A 15,839-nucleotide genomic window follows, 5' to 3' on the forward strand; every position below is an offset into this window, starting at 1 on the left:
GGATCATGCCAGGTACTTGTGACTTGGATTGGCCACTGTTGGAAACAGGATACTGGGCTTGATGGACCTTCGGTCTGTCCCAGTATGGCAATACTTATGTACAAGGTGATATCCTAGTATGAAATGAGTCATTGCTGAGGTCAACTGCCATACCCGCTATATCTGAGATTTGTTGGTGCAGGGCTAAGAAGTGTTTAACATCAAAAATGACAGCACATGGTAAGTACTATATGCTAATTGTACTACTACTACTATTAAACATTTCTATAGCGCTACTAGACTTACGCAGCGCTGTACAAATTAACTTGAAAAGACAGTCCCTGCTCCACAGAGCTTACAATCTAAATTGGACAGACGAACAGACAGCTAGGGGTGGGGAAATTGCAGTGGTAGGGGTGATAAGTGAGGGTGTTGAGTAAGAGAGTCATGGTTAGGAGTCGAAAGCAGTAGCATGCAGTCCTCACCCATTCTCCACCTAGTTCCCACTCCTTATGACAGCATGCAGTTAATGCATGAATTTACGCATACTCTTTAGCATGGCACTGTACTAATAGTGTGCTTGTGTAGTAGTGCTTAACATAGGCTAATTCATAAGTTCAGGGCCCCCAAGTGTTTTCTTTCAGGTCAGTTTTATTTTTGTCAGATGTTTTGCCAATACCTGCTTGTACAACATTGCTGTTTAGTATTTTTTTTTTCTACAGATAATCACCCTTTAGAGGCCAAAACAAATTCAGATAAATCGGGCCCCTAGGCTTGATCTCCTCATAAGTAGGTAAATCTTTCTAATGCCAAAGTTTGTTCTAAAATTACATTATATGAGTTTGCTAAGTAGGACATTTATTTCTGTGCTTATAGTGGTGCCAAAATAGCTATTAGTAATATGTGCATTAGCACAAATCTCTAGATAATTGAGGCTTTTGTGTTAAAAAGGCTTAAATCTGTGTTTAACTTTACAGTGCAGAATCCACTACAAGCATACTACAGGAATTAGTTTCAGGTTATTATTGGTACTTTTCCAAACTAAATGTAGAAGTATAAACAGCAATTTAACAGGCTGAAGCTCAGAACCTAATGCCGGCACAAGAAACAACCCTGGAGCCTAGCACTGTTATGTATTAAAAGAAAAACGTCTGTGTATGCTACCAACATTCTAAGCTCATTTAAGTACATAAGTAATGCCACAATGGGAAAGACCAAGGGTCCATCGAGCCCAGCATCCTGTCCACAACAGCGGCCAATCCAGGCCAAGGGCACCTGGCAAGCTTCCCAAATGTACAAACATTCTATACATGTTATTCCTGGAATTGTGGATTTTTCCCAAGTCCATTTAGTAGTGGTTTATGGACTTGTCCTTTAGGAAACCGTCTAACCCCTTTTTAAACTCTGCTAAGCTAACCACCTTCACCACGTTCTCCGGCAACGAATTTCAGAGTTTAATTATGCGTTGGGTGAAGAAAAAATTTATCTGATTTGTTTTAAGTTTACTACACTGTAGTTTCATCGCATGCCCCCTAGTCCTAGTATTTTTGGAAAGCGTGAAAAGACGCTTCACATCCACCTGTTCCATTCCACTCATTTGAATTTTTGATTTACATGAGCGCTAAGTTAAACAAGCTTAAATAAATATAAGGAGGAAATTATATGGTTAACATCAGCAGTTAACTGGATAAAACATTTTTCTAGACCTTCATACTTTATTGGCTAAGGGGCCCTTTTACTAAAGCATAGCATGCGCTAAATGTTGTTGGGCAGACTGGATGGACCATGCGGGTCTTTTTCTGCCATCATCTACTATGTTACTATGCAGCTCATAATCGAAAGTGATCGCCAGCCATTTCCCGACACAAATCGGGAGATGGCCGGCGATCTCGGAAAAGCGGCGAAATCGGTATAATCGAAAGCTGGTTTTTTTTACAGCATCGCCGCTTTCCCATCGCCTCGCCGGCGAAAGTTCAAAGGGGCGTGTTGGCGGCGAAGGCAGGACATGGGCGGGTATGGGCGTGGCTACCAGATAGCCGGTTTTCGCCGATAATGGGAAAAAAATACGGCGTTAAGCAGTATTTCGCCGGGTTTACTTGGTCCTTTTATTTTCATGACCAAGCCTCAAAAAGGTGCCCAAACTGATTACATGACCACCGGAAGGAAGCGGAGATGACCTCCCCCAGTGGTCACTAACCCCCTCCCACCAAAAAACCCCCACTTTAAACACTTTTTTTTCAGCCTGTATGCCAGCCTCAAATGCCGTACCCATCTCCATGACAACAGAATGTGTTCTGTCCTCCGACAGCCTTTTCCTGCTTGTGATGTGGCTCTGGGGTGAGTGTGACACCTTTTCTTTTATTTGCACTGCAGAGTCACATCAGCAATGCATTGTGGTGGGTGTAGGTATTGGTAGTTGGTAGGCTGTACTCCCCTGGTGCTTTCTTCCTGCTTACTGGGTCAGAGTGTGCCCTGTTTTGTTTCCTGTTGTAGTCCATGTGGTAGTGGCCATTTTTGTAAGCCAGTTTTAGTTCCCTTTCCTGTGTTACCCACGTTAGAGAATGTAGTTCTTACCTTGAATGGTGCTGAAAGAGGGCATTGTACACCATCGTGCCAGCTCTGACCTACTGCTAATCTTAGTACCAGGGGACTCTTTGCCATTGGGGCACAACCTCTGATCTGCAGTTAACTGTGAGTAAACGTGTTTATTCAAATAAAGGACTTTTTCAAAGAGATTAGTCTTCAGGTGTCAACTGGTGTGCCAGTTATACAGCAGCAATAAGTCCTAGAGGCTGTATGCAGGTCCCTGGAGCAGTTTTAGTGGGTGCAGTACATTTGTGGGTAGTGGGTTTGGGGGGGGGGGCTCAGCTCCCAAAGTAAGGGAGCTATGCACATGGGAGCTTTTCTGAAGTCCACCGCAGTGACCCCTAGGGATCCCGATTGGTGTCCTGGCATGTCAGGGGGGCCAGTGCACTAAAAATGCTGGCTCCTCCCACGGCCAAATGCCTTGGATTTGGCCGGGGTTTGAGATGGCCGACATAACTTTCCATTATCGCTAAAAAACAAAGCCGCCCATCTCAAACCCCGGCCAAATCCAAGGCATTTGGCTGGCCGGAACCGTATTATCGAAACAAAAGATGGCCGGCCATCTTTTTCAAAAATACGAGTCTGGCCAGCTGTTTGTGGCACCGCCAAAATACATTGCCGGCCATGTATTTCACCGGCGCCATTCGATTATTCCCCTCCATGTTACTATGTAAATGCTAATTTTGGAAGCTGTGGTGTAGAGGTGGGTTTGGATAGTAACACCGTTTAGGAAGGACTTAGGATGAATTTGTGGAGTGCCTGCACATGTGTTTAGAGTGATCAGGGGATTTGGACAAATTTTTTTTTTTTGTAATTAAGATTGTGGGCCTGACTTGGGATTTATCTTTGTGTTGTTGTGGCTGGGAATGTGCAGTATTCCTGACTGAAGCAACACAAAAATAAGACCGTTTGGCTGTAAGCCCTCAAGGGCAGACATGCCTCATGTGCCAGATTGGTAGCTCGCCTTGAGCTTAGATTTGGAAAACCAACAATTATAATCCAAGAGGCCAATATTCAACTTGCAGCAGTAAGCGGCTTGCAAGCCACTCACAGTCGCAGACTGAATTAACCCGGATATTCACGGCTGGAGCATGTGCAGTTCCTGGCATTGAATATCCGGGCATTTGCACTGAACCAGAACTTAAAAGGGCACCAGCTGATATCTGACCTGTGCCCAATTATCTCGGTAAATAAAGTTAGACCAGCCTTTTTGCTGGGATGCCACTTACGCACATAACTTACAGAATACTGTCAGTTCCGTGCACCCCTGTCACATTTCTGTTATCACAGTTATGTGAGGTCTATTGCTGGTATAACTCTGGTCGCATACATGTAGGTGTGCAAGTGCTGGGTTACATTAGTCTTCTATACTCTGTTCCCTCTAAGCTGAGTAGGAGTCCTCCAACTGCATTGCTGCCAGTGGGTGGTGGTGCTTCATTATTGTGTTTTCAATCGCTAGGGACAGGCAGGTTCCCTGGAGTTCTGCAGAGCTTGCCTGTCCCTCAAGACTGAAAATATGATAGTGAAACAGCACCACCTACTGGCAGGACAGTAGGTGGAGGACTCCTGCTCAGCTTAGATGGAACAGTGCTTCTATAACAGATTGTGGGTGTCCAGATGCCATTATAGAATAGATTCTCACTCTTTGGCATCTGAGTACCTAAAAGGAAGCATCCACTTATAGAACTGCCCCTTATTGTTCTGCAAGTGCAAATTTTACCACACTTTACTATGAGGGCTCCTTAGACAGCTACAGAAAAACATTCACAAAGGGGTGCGGGGGACTAGGAAGTAGAAAAATACGTGGAAAGTAAACTGGTAACAATATACTCCTCCTACAATTTGACATGTCGAGTGCCTTCGACATGGTTGACCACGGAGTCCTATTACACATACTTGAATACTTTGGCATTGGAGGAAATGTCCTAAACTGGTTCAAAGGATTCCTAACCAAGCGTTCATACCAAGTCACATCAAATTCAACCACGTCTGCCGCATGGACATCTGAATGTGGAGTACCGCAAGGATCACCTCTCTCACCAACCATCTTCAACTTAATGATGATCCCCTTGGCAAAAATCCTATCAAACCATAACCTCAACCCACATATATACGCCGATGATGTAACAATATACATCCCTTTCAAACAAGACATCAAGGAAATCTTCAACGAAATTAACCAAAGCCTATACATCATGAACACCTGGGCAGACGCATTTCGTCTGAAACTGAATGCAGAAAAGACTCAATGCCTGATACTCACTTCCCAGTACAACACGAAGGAATTTACCGCTATAAATACACCAAAACTAAACCTCCCAATCTCAGAAACGTTAAAAATCCTTGGAGTTACTATCGATCGCCACCTAACACTCGAAACCCACGCAAACAACACAACCAAAAAAATGTTCTACGGCATGTGGAAACTGAAAAGATTAAGATCATTCTTCCCAAGATCCGTTTTTCGCAGCCTAGTGCAATCCCTCGTACTCAGTCATCTGGATTACTGCAACTCGCTGTAAGCAGGCTGCAAAGAGCAAATCCTGAGGAAACTTCAGACAGCCCAGAATACAGCAGCCAGACTCATCTTTGGAAAACCAAAATACGAAAGTGCAAAACCCTTACGAGAGAAGTTACACTGGCTCCCACTTAAGGAACGCATCACTTTTAAAGTATGCACAAAATTATCCACGGCGAAGCCCCAGCATACATGACTGAGTTAATTGACTTACCACCCAGAAATGCCAAAAGATCATCACGAACCTTCCTCAACCTACACTTCCCTAACTGCAAGGGCCTGAAATACAAGACGCTACACGCATCAACCTTTTCCTACATGAGCACGCAATACTGGAACACACTTCCGCGCAACCTGAAAACGATTCATGAACAAACCAACTTCCGCAAATTACTGAAAACACATCTTTTTGATAAAATCTACGGAAAGAACCAAAACATATCAAATCCACACTCACTGCTCCGTTATACATCAACACATCCACCTAAGAATTCTCAATCCTGAAATCACACCACACTCATACCTTTAACCAAAGAAGATGTATACCATAGGCTATCCGTTGTTTATATGCTATATATTGTCCTCAGAATCTCTAGTTTTTCGTTGTTCTCCTTTCAATGTTTCTATATTCTTTTCCATTGATATATTCCTTAACGATACTTTGATTTGATTTGACTTGTTTTGTATAACTCTTCACAATGTAATCCATAACCGAATTGGAACAAAATGTAATTTCCATTATTCATAATGTATTGTAAGCCACTTTGAGTCCGCAAAAAGGTGGGAAAATGTGGGATACAAATGCAATAAATAAATATATGCATTTGCATCCGCTGCAACAAGTGCTGAAACACAGATTAAGGCCAGTGCTGGGCAAGCTTGTACAGTCTGGGTCCTATATATGACAATCTGGTTCAGGATAGGCTGGAGAGGATGGGCTTTGATGGAAACTCCAGTAATTTGGAACATGAGGACAGTGTTAGGCAGACTTTTACAGTCTGTGTCCTGCAAATGACAAGATGGAATCGGATAGGCTGGAGTGGGCTTCGACGGCACCTTCAGTAGTTGGAACCTAAGGACAGGGCTGGACGGACTCATAGGCGGTCGGTGGCCCAACTGTTTGGGGAGGCTAAAGGGGTGGGGTTAGGGGCGGGTTGGGGGTGGGGCCAGGGGTGGAGCTTAAATCCATAATTGTCTGATAACAGAAAAAAATAAATACAAATAAAAGTCACAATTAATACCTTTTATTAAATTTAGATATTAGATATGTATCATATGTCAAAGAATAAAGTAGTTGCTCAAAGCATATACTAACCACAATCGCTCAACTGCAAAACACTATGCACAACTTTGTGCAAAAACACACTCAGAACCTTACTGTACAATAAATATTACACTGGGCAGAACCTAATACACCAATATACCACCCATACGGAAAATGCAGACCGTCAACAATATGAAACAAGGGATCATAATATCATGATACATATAGAGCCACAAAACACCCTAATTCATGTTTAATGTGGGATAAAATGCCATAAATAAGTAAATAAATATAAACTTTTAATGTTGAGCACCTAATTCTCAAAGTGGACATATTCCAAACACTATAATGAAAATAAAATGATCTTTTCTACCTGTGTTGTCTGGTGACTTTGTTTTTCTGATCATGCTGGCCCAGTATCCGAGTCTGCTGCTATCTGTCCTCTTAACTCCGTTTCCAGGGCTTCCTTTCCATTTATTTCTTTACTTTCTGCCTTTCTTCTTCATTTCTTGCCCTACATCCGTAAGTAAAAGCTGGGTCCTTCACAGTCTTGACTGTCCAGTGAATCCAGCTTCTGCCTATTTTCTTCCTCCATGTGCAGTTTTTCTCTTTTCCTTTTCCCTCATCTCATCTCCTTCCTCACTTTTTCCTCCATCCATGGCCAGCAACCCTCCTCTCCCCTCCATCCACCCATGTCCAGCAACCCTCCTCTCCCCCCTGCCCTCTCCTCCATCCACCCATGTCCAACAACCCTCCTCTCCCCTCTCCTCCATCCACCATGTCCAGCAACCCTCCCCTCCCCTCCATCCACCCATGTCCAGCAACCCTCCTCTCCCCTCCCCTCCATCCACCCATGTCCGGCAACCAGTTTGTCACTCCCTTTGAAAGAAAATGTTTCAGCCCCTTAGCAAAAGGGAAAAGCCCTCAAATAAAAATTGCTATACTACTCAGAGATTTAACTTATCCAGTCATCTTCTAAGAAAAGATCCTATGGAAGCAGTTGTACCCTCTTGGGCAAGTCAGGGATCCTAGCAGCTGGGAGGATTCAATCGCATGACTGTTTAACTTAACAAAACAAAGTACAGAGTGATATACGTTCGCAGTCTTGCAGATACTGGGAACACAAGGAACTGGTGAACTTTATGGTCCAGGGACAAATTTGCATAATACCTCTCCTGAATATATTCGGGAGGGGGGGGAGGGGGTATGTAGATATCCGGAAAATCAAGCCTGTGTGAATGTGTTGTTATTAAAGATCAGAGAGCTTCTTATCTTACATACCTACATGATTCTTCTTGACATCATCTGATTCTGATGATATTCATTTGTGATGTATAAAATACGGACAGCTACCAAAAAAAATAAAAATAATAATAACCGCGTTTAATAAATTATCTTGAAGATTTAGTCGGGGCAAGTAAGTAATGTACCTTTGTTCAAAACTTCAAATCCCAAAGTCATCTTATGGAGTGGCCTAGTGGTTAGGGTGGTGGACTTTGGTCCTGGGGAACTGAGGAACTGAGTTAGATTTCCGGCACAGGCAGCTCCTTGTGACTCTGGGCCAGTCACTTAACTCTTCATTGCCTGCCGCATTGAGCCTGCCATGAATGGGAAAGCACAGGGTACAAATGTAATAAAATGAAATCTTTAATTATTGGCCACCCTATCCCCTTAAGACTCCTTTGAGTCAGTGTTAGATTGTATGAAACTTTTAAGAAAAAAAAAAGCAAATTTATTTAACAGTTGCTTCTTTGCAATATTGGTTAGTAGAGGGGGCAGGTTACTTTTAACAAGGAATTTGTTGTTGTTTTTTTTCAATTCCTCTTTCTTGCAGAGAAGGTTTACCCCTTCACTGTCTCTTTAAGAAAGTCGTCCCTTCTGCCCGTAGTAAGTTAAAGAGAAACAGGAATGTAGCAGGGCTTGTCTACCCAGGTTGAGGATGGCAGGAAGCCCAGAGGAGAAACAGCAGCCCCCTGGATCAGTAAGTCCTTAGCCGAGGAGCTAGCTGGCTTTTACCGATTACCAGTGCTCTTGCCATGCTGGGCTACCTGTCAGTTGCAGCCATCTGCCTGGCAGCCGTGGTGCTGATCGATTTTGATCCCTGGTCCCTGACCTTCCATAACATCCCGGGTTACTTGTACCTGTTCCTCAAGAATTCGGCTAGGGGAGCAGAGAAGCTTGGTCCAGAAGCAATTCTTCAATATTTTAACAAGCACCTCTTCCGTGTTAATACAGATGTGCTTGGTTGTGCAGTTAAAATATGTAAAAAAAAACTTGGAAGTAAAAGATTGAGGCGCACAGAACATTTTGGTATTCCCCCTTTCTTTGTTTAGGAGATGGTTGGAACTGCTGATTCAATTAAAAGAGGAGCTAGAGCTCCCCTTCATACAAAAGCAAGGAATGAAACATGCTTTTTAAGTTTCCTAAAACCGGTGCATAGTCGCTGCAAAGAAACTAGAGGTCTTTGGGTGACTGAGTCAATCGGAGTGACCAACTCAGCAACGTCAGGCTTTCTTAACCAGCTCCCCGACCTTCCTGCAGTGGCTGCCCAGCGTTTAAACCGCAGCAATGGCTCACCTCCGCTCCAGCCTTTCCCTTCTCGCTCAGTGTCCCGCCCTCGCGGAAACAGGAAATACCTCATCAGAGGAAGGCGGGACACAGAGAGACGCGAGAAGGGAAAGGCTGGAGCGGAGGTGAGCTGTCGCTGCAACTTAAAAAGGTTAAAACGCCGGGCGGCCACGGCATGAATGGAAAGGTCGGGGAGCTGAGAGCGGGCTCAGCAGGGGGTGGGCGGCGGCGGAAAAGGTCACAGCTTGGCTGGGGAGGCTTATAGCCTCCCTAAGCCTCTTATACGGGGCACCTATGGGTGGACTTCTATGGTCTATGTCCCAGAAATACCAAAGAGAGACAATGATCAAGTATTTTATATCATATTCATTGTTGGTTTAATCATGACTTGATAATGAGTGTGACTGTTGGGCAGACTGGATGGACCGTTCAGATCTTTATCTGCCATTATTTACTATGTCACTGTGTAAGCCCAATAAAATATTAGAAACTGCATCAAATTACAAATACACTTGCACTATCTAACATACCTTTCCTATCCTTCTAAACCATTTATACTTCTGGGACTAAAGAGACTCTTTTCAAGGTTGCACAGTGATTCCTCAGTCTTTCTTCCAAGATGAGAGCCATTCTTAGAGTTATTGAGGTATATATAGAAGGACCCACCAAGGAAGGAGGAAATGGAGTTAATTTACATTTTGTGGATTTTTATTAGCCAAGTTTAATTGTAAACTATAGATACTAACCTTAGTCAAGTGTATTTTATTGTTCTAAAAGGACATGATTGCTTTAAGAACACAGCATCTATCCACTTCCCTTGGGTCACATCGTAGAAAATGAACCTCCAAGTTCGTTGTGTACAATGTCTGTCTGAAGACAATAGCAAGAGGATAGGGTAGCAGCTCTAGCAGCCAGTGAAGGGGATTATACCTCTCCTCCTTGCACATTATAAACAGGGTGGAGTATTGGGTCTCCCATGATAGTTTTGGAAATGAGAAATGTGTATTTTTTTTTATTTGTTGAAGAAAAGTATCAAAAGTCTTGTTAGATCTGGGGAAATTTCAAATTGGATCTGAGCAAATCTACTTCAGATTTCTACTTTGGCACTGTGAGGGAGTGGTGGTACGTGGCTAGATTCCCATAGGACCACTCCCTCACTGAGGCCCTGATGCTCAGAAGCAAATGCTGGTGCTAAAGATCATTAGCCCTGGACTAGCGCCCGCATTAGTGAGCACAGGAAACAACAAGCACGCCAAATATTAGAGCAAATAGCATGCTAATGTAGTCAAACAGATGTTAATGAGGTCATTTCCTATTCCCTCCCAATGCTTAGAGAACACTACACAATACAAGGCTACCTGTACCGCTAGAAAAATAATGCCAGCTCAGAGTAGATGTTAGGGTGTTTGAAGAGAGGATTTCTCATGATTCTTTCTTTAAAATCTGCCAGTTTTTCTTTAATTTCAAAGCAGAAGGATGCCCGTGCAAGCCCCTAAGCGCCAGTAGTGTAAGAAACAAATGTGCATGAGTCCGAGCAAACCTGAACGTGAAAGCACACATTGGCGCCTGTTTCCTGCATTTAAATATAAGGCTTCCAAGTAAACAAATTTGAAAAGCTTATATTTAAAGGCGCAGAAAACACATGACAATCTGTGCTTCACGTTTGAGTTTGCCTGGCGTATGCGCACAGGAGCTGGGCTTACCGCAAAACTCTTCTGCACATGCACCAAGCATGTCCCCCTCATTGTTTTCATTTTAACAGCATGCATATAATTCATATACCATTTCCTTTGAGTATTGGCAAGGTAATTTTCTGCACTGTTCCAGTGGTATAGTTTCTGTGCTGTTGGCTTACCGCAGAAGTTCCAAGCATCAGGCCATGAGACTGAGCATAAGCCACCTTAGAGTTATACCTGCTGAGTCAAATGAGTGGGGCTCAGGCAGGGAGGTGGTTAAATTCCCTGAGGTAGAACCAGGGGTGTAGCCAGACTTCAGCGGGAGGGGGGTCCAGAGCCTGAGGTGAGGGGGCATATTTTAGGAAAACGTCCTGCACATCTTCGTGCAGGACGTCAGGAGGACTCACTGAAACAGAATCCAGATCAGCAACATGCCGGACTTCAGCTGGTGGGAGTTGGGGACCCTGCCAGCAAAGGTACCTGACAGTGGTGGCGGGGGAGGGTTGGTGGCGGCGGGAGGAGGGGTCAAATGTGGCAGGGGAGGGTCGACGGCAGGGGGTGAAAGCAGGAGGGCCCGGGCTAAATCTGTGGGGGCCCATGCCCCCACCTAGCTACGCCCCTGGGTAGAACAGATCAGGGAGGCCCCGAATCCAGAAGTCTCAAAGGGGGAGCCCTGATGCAAGAGATTTCTAAGGGAGTGGCATCTGAGGCTACAGTACCTGAGGAAAAGTGCCAGGGAAGAAAAGTAGCCAGAGCACAGTCGTTTCTTTGGGGTGAGAAACTGTGTTTAATTCTCAGCCTCTAGGAGTTTATTATACATGGACAGGAAACTGCCAAGTAAGGAGAAGACCTTGCAGAATATTCCTGAAGTATATCAATTTGATGTGTATTTGGAAGGGGCCTGAGATGGCATTAGTTGCCACAGTGTTTGGGCCTGGCTAGGAGCCAGCCCCATGAAGAGTATTGACTGGGACTATATTTTGAGAGAGAGAGAGAGAGAAAGAAAGAGAAAGATACTTTACTAGTGCTGGATTAAAGCACGTGAAGTAATAGGTATACACATACTGAATTAATACTGAAATATTTCCTTTTGCTTGCAAACCCTGTGTGTATGACTGTGTTTGTGATAGCTCCAAGCTGCACCCTTGATCATATTATACCATGCACATTTGCTCCGTATTTCACACAATTCCACATATATAGCACACATCAATGGAGTAGCCAGGGGGTGTGACAGTGAGATCTTCCAACCTGGAGCCTTCTAGTTGCCTCTTTGTGTATTCCAAGCCTCATTCTGGTGGTCCATCCAACAGAGTCTCTCAGAAAACTTCAAGCCTCATTCTGGTGCTCCAATAGCCTCTCTTGGTGTATTCCAAACTTCATTCTGGTGCTTTTAATGCATTCCAAGCCTTACTCTGGCATCCACACTGAGAGGTCAGGGATGCATATGCAACAGATGTACCTTGTACAGATACACCACTGGCACATATGGATTGTTCTTTATTATTAACTGCAAAGACAAAGTGATTCAGAAATCGAGACCAAAGAGGAGTGGCCAATAAGGCATAACAGCAGGCAAGTTTAGTTCTGAGGCTTTTCCCCCAGTAAGCATGAGATGCCCCCTCTGAATCTCAGCAATCTCTGCCTTTTAGGCAGGCAACCATCCCGGATCTACTTACCCAATTGTCATTGTTGCTGGACAACCCCACTGGGATGAGTGAACCAGCATTTCTTGGGAGGCGGAAACAATATTGAGCCTGGTCCAGTGTGCAGATGCACCTCCTTCATGGATGGTGTCTTCGGATTCGGAACTGCAGCAAAGCTTGTCGCAAGTTGGCATGTTACCTGCTGAGGGGAGTGTCTTCTTAGGAGTAAAGATGCCTGGAACAACTTCCATGAAGCAGAGGGCTCCCGGTGCCGAGAGGTTGATGGGAGTACCTGTGAGTATGCCACAGAATCAGCCTGATTTGGGGCAAGGTAACTTGGAGCCTTTAATTAGCATTCCTCCTTTAGAGAAGACATCTACAGTGACAATGAGCTATTTGTAGGACACCATTACTCTTCTGTACAAATCTATTACAGGGCTTACAGTAAGTTCAAAGGTCAAATGAATGAATGAGACATGTTCTCCAAAGTTTGCTTTGATTAAAGATAAGATTCAAGTTTATAGGAAGCTTGAGACAGTAGAAAATTCACAGCATTTTCTTAATTTACATCTCTTGAATTTTCCTAAACATCCTATAATCTCTCCTACTGATTTATTGAAGAAATATTTGGAAGAGGTTTTGCATGTGCCTAAGGAAGCACTTCCTCCTTTTGCAAGAGTGCATTCTGTTCCTCAGACTTTAGGAATTGCTCAGAGTGAAGGTGCTACTAGAATGAGTGCAGATTTGACACAAGACAGTTTGGATTTGACTGCTTATTTGGATCAATCTGATTCAGAAGTAGTTGTGCTACTCTGATAGTGACTTTTGTTTTTTTCTCAAGACCATAATCATATTTTGCATCTTTATTTTCTTAACAAGAACCTTTTGTTTATGGGATTGAAAATTTGGATTTTCCCAGATCCCCCAAGATCAACACAGGAACATAGGAAAAAGTTTTTGGCGCGCCGACAGCAGATCTAATCCCTGGGTGGAACTTTTAATTTGCGTTCTCCTTGCAAATGTTTAATTGTTTTCTTTGACTCTGATCAGCTACAGTTCCTAACTGACTCAAAAAGACAACTCAGGTCTCTGTAAAGGGGAATATTTGAGTGGTTGGTTAGTAAGTAGTAGTGTTTATGCTTTCTTCTGTGTGGGGATTTTCTTCTTTTTTTCTTCTTTATATTATCCTGTAGCTTCAAGGATCTTTCTCCACTCCTTCCTCATTTATTGAGGCCTAAGTAGTGCATGATTATTTCTGGATTGATATTTGTTATTTTGGTTTTCTTGGTATTCTATTTTGTGCTTTTCTTTTCAAGTTGGTGCTTGTAAATTCAGTATAAACTTAAGGAAAAAAAATAGAGAACAATGTTTAAGAATGTAAACTGCATTAGAACCTTGATAACCTGACGTATTTTACAGGTTTGTCAAAGTGATTCACACGTACTTATTTTGGGGTACCAGAAGTACATGCTGCTATTAATGAAAACATTGTAAAGGTACTAATTGTAGTATAAGAGTGTAAAATAGAAACATAAGAAAAGAGGATTGGGGAAGTGGGTTATAGCTGTAGTTTCATTCATGATTTAATATTGGGGCTGATATTCAACTCACGGAGCTCAGCATTTTATAAATTCTGACCACCAGGGTTGAATTACACTGGGCATTCAGCGCCTGTACTACTACTACTACTTATCATTTCTATAGCGCTACTAGATGTACGCAGCGCTGTACACTTGAACATGAAGAGACAGTCCCTGCTCGACAGAGCTTACAATCTAACTAGGACAGACAAACAGGACAAATAAGAGATAAGGGAATTACTAAGGTGGGGATGATAAAATAAGGGTACTGAACAAGTGAGTAAGGGTTAGGAGTTAAAAACAGCATCAAAAAGGTGGGCTTTTAGCTTAGATTTGAAGACAGCAAGAGATGGAGCTTGACGTACTGGCTCAGGAAGTTTATTCCAGGTATATAGTGCAGCAAGATAAAAGGAACGGACTCTGGAGTTAACGGTGGAGGAGAAGGGTGCAGATAAGAGAGATTTACCCAGTGAATGGAGTTCCCGGGGAGGAGTGTAGGGAGAGATGAGAGTGGAGAGGTACTGAGGAGCTGCAGAGTGAATGCACTTATAAGTCAATAAGAGAAGTTTGAACTGTATGCGGAAACTGATAGGGAGCTAGTGAAGTGGCTTGAGGAGAGGGCTAATATGAGCATAGCGACACTGGCGAAATATAAGTCGTGCGGCAGAATTATGAACAGATTGAAGAGGAGAGAGATGGCTAAGTGAGAGACCTGTGAGAAGCAAGTTGCAATAGTGTAAGCGAGAGGTGATAAGAGTGTGAATAAAGGTTCTGGTAGTGCACTCAGAAAGGAAAGGATGAATTTTAGTGATATTATAGAGAAAGAAATGACAGGTTTTAGCAGTCTGCTGAATATGTGCAGAGAAGGAGAGAGAGGAGTCGAAGATGACCTCATGTTTAATTGTATCGGCCAGTATCAGGATACTGGCCGATGCTGAATATCCAGTTAGGATAGCCTTTTTGATGTCCTCACTTTATGTAGTTAGAGACCTGAATATGTCCTTTAATTGGATGGACTGACCTGGCACTATTTGGATAGTAACAACTAAAGATCATACAATGCAAATGTGTTGCCAGACAAACTGTGCCTTTTTGTTTTATATTTTCATATCATTTTTTAAATATTTATTTTCTTATAGTTTTTTGTATGTAGAGGAGAAAAGGCCTCAGAAGTACTTGCCCCGAAAAGGCTGTGTGCACAGTGGCTGCAGTGCTGCGTTCTCATACGCAGCAAACTTTTAATCATTGGCCACAAAAACGCCTCAATTTTTTTATTTCCTCTGCTTGATTTTACTACTGCTCTTGTCCCTTACATTAAAGGAATGCCAAGACAGTACAGCATTTATCTTTTTAAATATCCCGACTGTTTGGATAGTGCCAGGTGGTCGGAGGACATATTCAGTTCCAACTCTGCCCAAGCTCTGCTCATGGACCATCCTTGCACTGTTCAGAGAGTGCTAAGGACATATTCAGTGACACTATCTGCTTGGTATTCCTGAATATCCCTCTCAACAACACTTATTTGCTAACTGGATAAATGGTATTGAATATCAACCCCATTATCTTTCATTATCTAATGGTTAATGCAACAGGCTTTGCTCCTGGTAACCTGGGTTCAATTCCCAGTACAGCTCCTTGTGACCTTGGACAAGTCACTTAACCCTCCGTTGCCCCAGGTACAATTTGCTGCAAGCATGATCTCCCTCTCAATCACTTCTCCAAACCCAAGGACCAAACAAGCAGTTAGATGATAATCATAGTAAGTGACAGCAAATAAAGACCTGATTGGTCTATCCAGTCTGCCCAGCTGTCACACTCATTATCAAATTATGATTAAATCATCACACGTGATATAAAATATTTGATTATAGTCTTTCTTTGGTGTTTCTGGGACATAGACCATAGATGTCTGCCCAGTCCTGTCCTTATGTTCCAACTACTGAAGTTGCTGTCGAAGTCCACTCCAGCCTATCTGTCTTGTCATTTGTGTGACACAGACTGTAAAGTCTGCCCAGCACTGTC

This window comes from Microcaecilia unicolor, chromosome 4, assembly GCF_901765095.1.
Source record: "Microcaecilia unicolor chromosome 4, aMicUni1.1, whole genome shotgun sequence".
Lineage (NCBI taxonomy): Eukaryota > Metazoa > Chordata > Amphibia > Gymnophiona > Siphonopidae > Microcaecilia > Microcaecilia unicolor.